This window comes from Hemitrygon akajei, unplaced genomic scaffold (assembly GCF_048418815.1).
Source record: "Hemitrygon akajei unplaced genomic scaffold, sHemAka1.3 Scf000079, whole genome shotgun sequence".
Lineage (NCBI taxonomy): Eukaryota > Metazoa > Chordata > Chondrichthyes > Myliobatiformes > Dasyatidae > Hemitrygon > Hemitrygon akajei.
In genome coordinates this window covers 3,880,631-3,892,022 of record NW_027331965.1, presented here as the reverse complement: position 1 = coordinate 3,892,022, position 11,392 = coordinate 3,880,631, and positions in this window count along the sequence as shown.

Sequence of the window (11,392 nt, the reverse complement as noted above, 5' to 3'; positions counted from 1 at the left end):
GGATGTATAAGGCATTGGTGAGGCCGAATTTGCAGTATTTTGTGCAGTTTTAGTCACCAAATTACAGTTAGGGTATTCATTACTCTTAGGGAAGAGTGCAGAAAATATTTGGAAAGACATTGCCGAGACTTGAAAACTGAGTTACAAAGAAAGGTTTAATAGGTTTGGACTTTATTCTCTGCAGAGTCGTGAAATGAGGGGAGATTTGATAGAGGTATATCAAATTATGATGGGTAAAGCTAGAGTGAATGCAAGCAGGCCCTTTCCACTGAGGCTAGGGGAGAAAACAAACAGAAGTCATGGGTTAAGGGTGAAGGGGGAAATGTTTAAAGGGAACATTAGGGGAGGTGCTTCGTCACGCATAGAGTGGTGGGAGTGTGGAATGAGCTGCCAGATGAAGTGGTAAATGTGGGCTGACTTTTGACATTTAAGAAAACTTGGACAGGTACATGAATGAGTGGGGTAGGGAGGAATATGGTGTAATGTTCTATGGTTTGTAAATGAGAGACCACATCTCCTCAAACTCCTAACATTGTAATCCCTTCTGTTAGGAGAGAGCCATAGATGGTGATGAAAGCAAGTGGCGATTAAATTCTAGAACACACTCCGACTTAGACTTGAAATAAACAGGACAACAGTGATGAAATCGAAAGATAAAGTCACAAACAGCAGTACAAGACATGGATCTCCTACGATTGCGAACTGAGTGCTCAGTGCGAGGCCTTTAAGGACATACATTCCCTGAAGGAAGATTGGCAGAAAATAAATGGTAGTCCGAATCTTAAATGGAAAGCGACACCTTACTACTCTCCGCCACCTGGATGTCTGAAGCTGTCTGGTAGGGAACATGACACCTTCTTCGCATCTGCCTGAATGTGTTGGGTCTAATGTAGATGCTCTGAGATGCTGACACCCAGATTCCCAGAGACATCAAATATTGGGTAGTGGTAGAATTAAGCCATTTGGCCCATCGGGTCTGTTCCATTATTTGATATTGGCTGATCAAATTGGCTGAATCCCTGTCAAACTCTGACTGAAATATGTCCAGTAACTTCTTCTCCACGGGCACCCGTGGCAACGAATTCCACAGACTCACCCTTCTCTGGCAAAATAAATCCCTCCCACTCTCCGTTGTAAATGGAAATCCCTCCGTCCTGAGGCCATGCTCGCTAGTTTAAGTATCGCCCACATCTTCGGAAGCCTTATCTCGACACCTACTCTATCGAGGATCTTCAACATTTGATAGGCTCCAATGACGTCACCCCTCATTCTGCTAAAATCCATCGAGTACAGACCCAGATCAAACGCTCCTCCTGTGATAAGCGTTTCAATTCCGGAATCATTTTCGTTCACCCCGGTGGAACCCACTCCAAATTCAGCACATCCTTTCTCATCGAAGGGGCACAACTCTACTCATAATACCCCTGATTAGGCAGCACTGGAGTCTTTTGAAGCCTACAAATTAAATCCTTGCATTTATAGAAACATTGAAACATCGGGAACCCGACTCTCTTGGTGGCTCTAGATGGAGCAGGTCACATTTTGGCTCTGCTCCGGTCATTTTTCAATTTCCTTACCACACTTTTATGATCTATATCAAAGTGTTTTAACACCTTTCTGTGCTTTAATTCTGAATTTTAATGGACAGAATTGACGAGCAGAGGAAGAAAGGCATCAGCCGCAGGAAAGGAAACCGGTAATGGAAGTGGGAAGAAAGAAGGTGTCTTCGAGCAACCTAAACAGCCTCAACTCACTTTGCAGTCAATCTCGGATCTTTCGGATGAAAAGCTGGATAAGAAATTCGCAGCTTTGGAAGTTCTGTCAAAGGGGAGCGAAGGATCAACAGCTCCGATGGGCTGAAGGGTGCAGGGTTGCCCAGGTCCCCCTCCCCTGGGAGAATTACAAACCGTTACTGTTGCCAGGCTGCTAATGAGAGAGAAAGAGATGGAACAAAAGCATACTTGGACTGGAACATTTGCTTCAGACAAGGGCGAGATAACAGAGGGAGGAAGAGACTTGTTGTTCCACCATATTATGTCTCCTGTAAGAATTATGGCTCCGGAGAGGTCTGTTTACTTGGTACCATTCTGTTCATTAAAATTCCTCAGTGGACAGCCGGAGTGGGCTGGTTTGATGGGCTAAGCCATTCAAAACTGATTGACACCTGAGACCCCCTGAGTAGGGATAAAAGTAGGGACACCCCTCAGACACACCGGGAGACGCACCAAGAGACACACTAGTGAGCACTGCTTAAGTGTTGGAACCCACGAGAAAGTGTGCGGCATCGGAGACCGAACGAAGGATCGGTCAATTTTAACTCACAGTGTTTATAGCGAGGCCGATGGGGGCTTGTGTGAGTGTCCGCCCTTGCCTGGGTGACGAGTCCACCATAGAAGAACGGTCTAGCTAAAGGACAGAGGGGTCATACCTGAATGGCACAGCACCTCGACGGGTCAAGAAGTCAAGAACGTAAAGGAAGGTTTGACTGGCTGTCACAGTTTGCTCGTTCTCTCTCTCTCTCTCTCTCTCTCTCTCTCTCTTTCTCTCTCTCTCTCTCTCTCTCTCTCTCTCTCTCTCTCTCTCTCTCTCTCTCTCTCTCTCTCTCTCTCTCTCTCTCTCTCTCTCTCTCCTCTCCCTCTCCCTCTCTCTCTCCCCCTCTCTCTCTCTCTCTCTCTCTCCTCTCTCTCTCTCTCTCTCTCTCTCTCTCTCCTCTCTCTCTCTCTCTCTCTCTCTCTCTCCCTCCCTCCTTCCAACGGTTACAACAAAAGAACCAACAACTACCTCAGCCTACATGAACAGAACTGAACATTATACTTTCCCATGATAATTCATTATCCGCTAGACAACGATAGAGCTTGTTTATTATTGATTATTATTATACCCACACTTTTAGGTTTAGTATTGATAACGTGTATTATCTGTATATTTGCATTGTTGACATTGATTTGTATATTTTACTAAAAAACACTGTTTTGAAAATAGTACCAGACTCCAACGGATACTTCTATCTTTGTTGGTAAGACACCCAGTTACGGGGTACGTAACAAGGTAAACTGGCAACACTCGAAAAGGAGACCGAAAAAACAACAATGGCAAATTTTGGAGCTTACTGAAACTGGAAAATAGAGAGATTCCGGATTGAATTCTTTGGAAAAGAAATTAACTTCGACCACTCACCCATTGGAGCAGTACAAAGCCCAAGCTTATCGATCTGGAGAGTCGTAGGTCGCAAAAGAATTTGCGAATAATAGGACTCAGTGAAGACTTTGAGAGCGGTATCCTTATTAATATTTTTTTCTCTCAATCCTTAATCGAGGTTTTTGGCTCGGAGGTCTTTTTTTCCGCCCCGGTACTCGACCGTGTACATCGGGAATTAAGTCCAAAACCGTCGACAGATTTAAAACTGCAACCCCTGTGATTCTTCAATTTCACTATGTGAGTACTAAGAAGCACTTAATTCGAATTGCCCATCGGAAAGGAATCATTGCACATCAAAATCTCAATTTCGTCTGGTTGATGATCATTGTCCTCCGGTAATGCCAGAAAGATTGTGCTTTAAGTCGGTGATGGCGGAATTATACCGAAGGAATTTCCGACCGGCTCTGCTATACCCCGCTCGTTCAAGGGTTGTGTTGCCTGATAAATTAAACGGTTTAAATCCGTGTATGACGCACAGCAATTTCTTGAGGAGCATTGTTTGAGCACGGATGTTTAATAAATTTTCCGTTCATTTATGTTTGCATACATCTGGTTAATTAACCAGCTTATAGATTCGGGACATTTCAAGTTCGTTAACCTTTGCCCTTGGGGCTGATTCTTCTGGTACTTTGTTTTGGATTAACGAGATTTATTACGTGTCTATGTTCAAATACCTTTCCTTCTCCTTTATTAATTTGACTTTTTTTATTTTACTTGTTCGGTTAGAAAATTATTAAGACTCTGACTTGGCGATTTATTTGTTTTTTATTGAAATAATATTAAGTTCGTAATCTGCTTCGCTTGCTAAGACCTTGTCTTTTAAAATGATCTGCAGATGGTTGTTTTTTTTTTAAATTGCTTTTGGCATTCCTTTCGCAATGTTTTGACTGTGGGTATTTTTTAAATAAAATTAAATTTGGAAACTTGCCGTCAAGACAGATGGTGGTAGGGAGGTTTTGAGATAGTTCTCTGACTGTCTATTGGACAGGTTTCGGGTCCTTCTTGGGGCGGAGGGGGTATTTGCAGTTTAGTATTTTTCATTTGGGCTGATTTGAAACTACCAAAATGTACGTAGTTTCATAACTTCCGGTTCTTCTTTAAACTTTTTTCTCTCTTCCTGTTTCATGAGTTTCCTTTGCAATATGGTTAACCCTTTACATGCTATATGGTCTATTATTAAAAATCGATAATATTATTAACTTTCCTTCATGGAACAGGAACGGTGTGAATCATCCAGTTAAAAGGAATACGATTTTAAAAATTATTCATAGATTGAATGCTCAGATTATTTTTGCGCAGGAAACTGATGTGAGGAAGGGGAGCAATCAGGGTTGTTTTAGATTTTGGAAAGGAAAACAGTTTCATTTTATCTCTCGACCGAAGTGAAAGGCGTTTCCATTTTTATGGACTCCTCGCTCTCAATTGTTCATTATGATCCAATCTCAGACCCATATGGTAGATTTCGATTAATTACTGGTTTAATTTATAATCAAAAAGTAGTTTTGGTTAATATTTATGCACCAAATACTGACTACCCTGAATCCTTTAAGGATTTGTTTGTATCTCTTCCAAATTAGAATGAATATATGTTAATAGTGGGCGGAGATTTTAATTGTTGTCTGAATCCTATGAGGATAGGCCTGCGCCCAATTAGGTACTTCCAAACAAATCTGCAACTTTTATTAATTCATTTTAGCTGTCTCCGGAATTTTTAGAAATTTGGAGGTTTTTTACATCCTAATATACATCATTTTCTCTTGTATATCATTTTTCTCATCTATATCATAATTACTTTAGAATCGATTACTTCATTGATCCTCGATTAGTTTCGTCTGTCACCGCCTGCACGTATGATGCATTCGCCATTTCCGATCACGCGCCTTCGAAATAATGAATTAAATTAATCGATGTAACTTTTAGTACCAGACAATGACGGTTCAGTCTATTTTGCTTCAGTATTTAAATTGTGCTAATTTTATTACCGAACAGATTGCATTTTTCTTTTCAACTCACTGAATGGAAGAAATTTCCAGTGCGATATTAAGGAATAACTTTAAATTATATATCCGTGGGGAAAATAATTTCATAGTCTGCAGAATTGATAGAAAAAATGAATTAATAGTGAAATACGTATAGGTCGATAAAATTAAATATATTGATAAAAAATATTATATTGCTCCCAATCTAGAGCTTTATGAAGAGAGAGTTGAACTTCAGATCCAACATAGTTTGTTATTAATATCGCCGATTGAAAGCAAATTACTTAAAACTGAGAGTCAATTTTATATACATGGTGATCAGTCAAGTAAATTGCTAGCTAACCAATTGAAAGCTGCTTTGGCGAAACGTCAGATTAATAAAGGTCGTAGACGGGATGGTATTTACATAGTTGATCATGATGAAATTAATTAATCTTTTCAAGAAATTGATACAATTTTTTTTACGGATCAGAATTTCCTGATATCCCTACCATAATGCATGAAATTTTAAGGAAACTGAATATTCCATAATTACCAACTGATGAACGTTTAGCATTAGATGCACCCATAACTAAAGAGGAAATAAATAAAGACTTTTTTTTCGATGAACTTTGGTAAACCACCTAGCCCGGATGGGTGTATATCTCAATTTTAAAACCTTTTTCGGATTTACTTTATCCCTGGTTATGTAAAATTTTTAAAGAAGCTTCATTTGTAAGTAGATTACTAAAATCCTTTTCTGTAGCATCTATTTTTTTAGCTCCTAAAAGAAAGTCAAGAATCCCACTGAATTTGGTTCATAAAGATCTATATCTATGTTGAATGTGGATTCTAAAACATTTTCCAAAATATTAGCAATTAGATCAGAGAAGATTTGCAACAAATTATCTCCGAGGATCTGACATGATATATTAAAAATCGTTATTCACTATTTTCATATTTTAGGTTAATGAACATTGTATTGACTACTTCATTTAATACTCCAGAATGTGTAATTTCGCTTGACGGAAAACAAAAGCAATAACATGTTTTCGTGATTTACTCATGGATGATTGTTTTATGTCTTCTGAACAGTTGTCTAATAAATATAATCTGCCTAGATCGCACTTTTTCAGATATTTACCGATTAGAAATATTCTGAACGCTACCTTAGTTACCTTTTCCGATATCGCATCAAATTAAAGTTATAGAAAAAAAACAAGTTTCAATCCATATCAGAAGAGCTTCATAGCATTTGTTTATGATTTAATTATGAAAATATGCTTAGGTCGTTTCGATAAAATATAAAGTGAGTGGGAAAGAGAATTTCAAATGTATTTACCTACAGAGAAATTGGAGACAATTCTTCAACTAGTTAATACTTCTTCAATGTGTGCCAGACACGATTTGATACAATTTTAGGTGGTTCATAGGGCTCATATGTCCAAGGATAGGTTAGCTCGTTTTTACTGCAACATAAATCCTGTTTGTGATACATAAAATACTGAAGTAGTTTCCTTGACAAGTAAGTTCTGGTCTTGTCCTCTCATAAGAAAATATTGGAATGATGTTATTTCAGTAGTTCTGCGTGTTGATTTACAACCTCATCCTATTTTGGACTAACAGTAATAGACTCCTGTCATTTATCCTCAACAGCTTGTCGTTCAGTTGCATCTGTTACATTACTAACCAGTAGATCCATTTTACTTAAATGGAAATATTCTAATCCCCCTACCACATTTCAATGGTTTTCCCAAACGAAAGCATGTTGAATATTGAAAAAGAAATTAGGAGTGGTACTATGGACCCTTCGGTTAAATTTGAAGAAACTTGGAGGCCACTTATTCAATATTTTCTTATGATGTACGTTGACACTTTCTGTATCCTTCTTTAGTAATTTTTTGCTCAGGTCTCATGGAGCGGAGTTAACAAAAAATCATAATTTTAGGCGTTGAAATATGGCAGCCCAATCTTTGTTTGTTTGTTTTTCTTTTAGTTTAGATTTTTATATAGTTTAGGGTTTTTTTTTCTCTCGATAAAATATTTGTTTCATGGTTAGTTACTAAGAGATTGGGACGCTAAACTACACTTGTTACTTGGAAACTGTGTTTGTACATGTTGCCCGCTATTAATGTAACCCTGATCTCTTTGTCTCATTATCATTATTGTTATGTTTACCTATTTGAAACTTAATAAAATGATTGAAAAAGAAAGAAAGAAAAATAAAACATTGAGAACCAAAAGCACAATGCAGGTCTTTGGCCCACAAAGCTGTGCCGAACATGTGCTTACCTCAGAAATTGCCCATTGTTACCCATAGCCTATTTTTCCAAGCTCTATGTACCTATCCAGTAGTCTCTTAAATTACCCTAATCGTTTCTGCCTCCACCCCCGTGGCTTGTAGCCCACTCCACGCTGTCACCACTACTGCGTAAAACGACTTACCCCTGTCATCTCCTCTGTACCTACATCCAAACACCTTAAAATATCTGCTCTCGTGCATGCGAAATTATATTTTCGTCTTCTGGAACTGAAACCTAACCTTCCATTTCCCTCCCTCACCACCACTCCACCTGTAAATTAACCATCAGGGAATAGTGCACGAGGATCCCAAATCCTTTTGCGCCGCAGCCATTTAATATTTCTCCCAATTTTGAAAATCGTCAATGTTTTTATTTCTTGTACATGACCATACACTTCCCCTCACTGTAATCCTTCCGCAACTGCTTTGTCCAGTTCCCGAATCTGTCTTCAAAAGCACCTGTAGATCTGAAATGCTATGACCGATCTACACTGACTGTGGTTTCCCGAAGTTGACGTTAAACATTCCGTTGCAGAGGGAGACATCTTCCTCTGGGTTTGGAGCTTTTTGATTAGAACTGAACGCTGAGCTGTTGTCGATAAACCGCAGCCTGGCATAGGTATTGCTTTTGTCCAGATGGTCCAAGGTCCAGAGAAGAGCAACTGAGATTTCACCCGCCGTGGACCTATTCCGGAGAGAGACAAAGTGAAGCGGGCCCAGTGTTGGGCCCAGTATAGATCATCTAACACCCATAAATTTTAATGACTGAAGGGTCGGAGGGAAGGCGGATAATTCTGTTGAAGATGAGTTTACTGGTTTACAAACAGAGGCAATGTGTAGTGAGAAGAGGCTATTGACAGGGCAAAATTGTAGTCAGTGGAATCAGTTGCACAGTAGAAGGCGGACAGAATGGTGGAGGATGGATGCAGGACTGGAGGTGTTATATTTGAATGCACACGGTACGCGGAATAAGAAGATGAACTCGCAGCACAGTTGCAGATTGGCAGGTATGATGTTGCAGGCATCACTGACTGATGGATGCGAAGAGATTCGCATGGGTGGAGGAGTGGCTCACTGAATGACGGGTGGGCGAGAGATTCGCATGGGTGGAGGATTGGCTCACTGAATGATGGATGCAGGAGAGATTCGCATGGGTGGAGGAGTGGCTCACTGAATGATGGATGCGGGAGAGATTCGCATGGGTGGAGGAGTGGCTCACTGAATGATGGATGCAGGAGAGATTCGCATGGGTGGAGGAGTGGCTCACTGAATGATGGATGCGGGAGAGATTCGCATGGGTGGAGGAGTGGCTCACTGAATGATGGATGCGGGAGAGATTCGCATGGATGGAGGAGTGGCTCACTGAATGATGAATGCGGGAGAGATTCGCATGGATGGAGGAGAGGCTCACTGAATGATGGATGCGGGAGAGATTCGCATGGGTGGAGGAGAGGCTCACTGAATGATGGATGCGGGAGAGATTCGCATGGGTGGAGGAGTGGCTCAGTGAATGATGGATGCGGGAGAGATTCGCATGGGTGGAGGAGTGGCTCAGTGAATAATGGATGCGGGAGAGATTCGCATGGGTAGAGGAGTGGCTCAGTGAATGATGGATGCGGGAGAGATTCGCATGGGTGGAGGAGTGGCTCACTGAATGATGGATGCGGGAGGGATTCGCATGGATGGAGGAGTGGCTTATTGGAAGAAAGCAGAGAGCTGGGATACATGGGGGTGACTCTGTTTGGCAATCGGTGGTGAGCGGTGTGCCGCAGGCGTCGGTTCTGGTCCCACAACTCCTCACGATATATGTTTACGATCTGGAAGAGAGGTCCGGGTATAGTGTCCCGAAGATGGCTGATGGTACACAACTGTTCACGATATGCATTAACGGTCTGGAAGATAGGATCGAGTGTCGTGTACCTAAGTTTGCTGATGATACTAAATTGACTGGAAAAGCAATTTGTGCAGAAGATACTGAGAGTCTACAGAGAGATATAGATAGGTTGTGTGGGCGAGGGTCTGGCAGACGGAATACAATGTTGGTAAATAGGATGTCATCCACTTTGGCAGGAAAAAATACAGAAGAGCAGATTATTATTTAATTGGTAAAAGATTGCAGCGTGCTGCTGTGCAGAGGGGGTTTCAAATTCCTCTGCATGAATCACAAAGGTTTGGTTTGCAGGGGCAGCAGGCTGTCAGGAAGGCAAATTAAATCCTGACCTTCATTACGAGAGGGGCTGAACTAAAGCGCAGGGAGGTTATGGTGGAACTCTACAGGGTCCTGGTGGAGCCACACCTGGAATGCTGCGGGCAGTTCTGGTCTCATTACTTGAGGAAGGATATACTGGACTTGGAGGAGGTGCAGAAGAGGCTCACCAGGTTCATTCCAGAGATGGGGGGGGGGGGGAGAATATGAGGAGAAACTGAGTCGCCTGGCACTCTACTCACTGGAATCCAAAGAAAGAGAGGAGATCTTAGAGAATCAGATTAAAAAAGAGATAGATATGATCGAAGCAGGAAATTTGTTCCACTGGGAGCTGAGACGAGAACGAATGGACGATGTCTCCAGTTTCTCCTAATGCGAGGAAGGGAGGAATGTAGGAGAGAAAGGGAGAGAGAGAAATGGTGGGGAAAGGGGAGAGTGATTGAAGTATGGAGAACGAGAGAAAGAGAGAGAGAGTGAGAGAGAGATAGGGAGAAGAAGGGCTACTGGATGCGGGAGGCGAGGAAACCCTGTGGATGAAACGAGATAACTTCACTCGGAGGGCGGTGTGAACTCACTCACTTCGGTGTGTGTTCGGGCTTTGACGTGGGCTCGTGGGTTCTCGCGGACTGAAGGCCTGGAGCCCCGGCGATGAGCAGGAACAGACCAACGTCCAAACCATGAACCAACGGTGGATGCATAACTCCCGGGAAATACAAGTTATGTATGAGTGACACAAATCCCTCCGACATTCCCTCCTGCCCTCAATGTTTTCTCTCTTCGTTCCATTCTTTTTCTTTTTCTCCCCCTGTTTATCTTCCGCTCTCAATCCTTCGTCTATATTCCTCTCCTCCATCCCTTCCCACGGTTCTCTTTTCACACTCTGAAGAGCTCCCTCTCCCCTTCTCTCTCCTCCACTCTGCCTCCTCGATGGTATGCTGTCGTTCTCGTCACCTGTGTATAAGTAGGAAAATGGTGCCGATTGTCCGAACTTATGTATGTGCACGTGTGAATAAAATTAGAAAGAATATTCTGTTTAATATGTGGCTAAAGAGTTCGAGTTGAAACTCACATAATATGTATAAAAAACAGATAGTAAGCATATATAGAGTATCTGTAAGTGCATTCACGCATTAAGTATATATATATATATATATATATATACACACACACATACGCACACACACACACAAACACATGCACACACGCAGACACACACACTCACTCACACACAGACATTTATGCATTGTAATCTGCAATTATTCACAGAACGGATTGTATTCTGCCGAGCGAACACTGGAAGCAGCACCGACACCTGCCTGGAGGCCACACCACGCCGCCCCCACCTTGCTCAGATCCTTCATTTCCTCTCCCATGAACAATTTTCTCAGTTTACACCTGAACTGGACTTGAACTAATATCCCAGCGGTAAAGTTTGCCATTAGAAGGGAGAGTGGTGGTATAAAGTAGGGTTGCAGGGACATGTAAATAAGAAAGCCATTACAGTGAGTTGAGTGGTTGTTGGGACAGATGTTGCTAGGACTTCTGAAAAAGTCATGTTCTGAGGGAGTAGGGTGACCACTGATCTGAGCGCATCTGCCCTTCAATGCAGGAAGTATTGTTTGAAGGGCAGATGCGCCCAGGTCAGGGGTCAATGTCTCTAAGCCTGACAGGGCAGATATCAGTGAGACGTGATTGCAGGCGGGACAGTACCGTTTGCATAAGCTATGA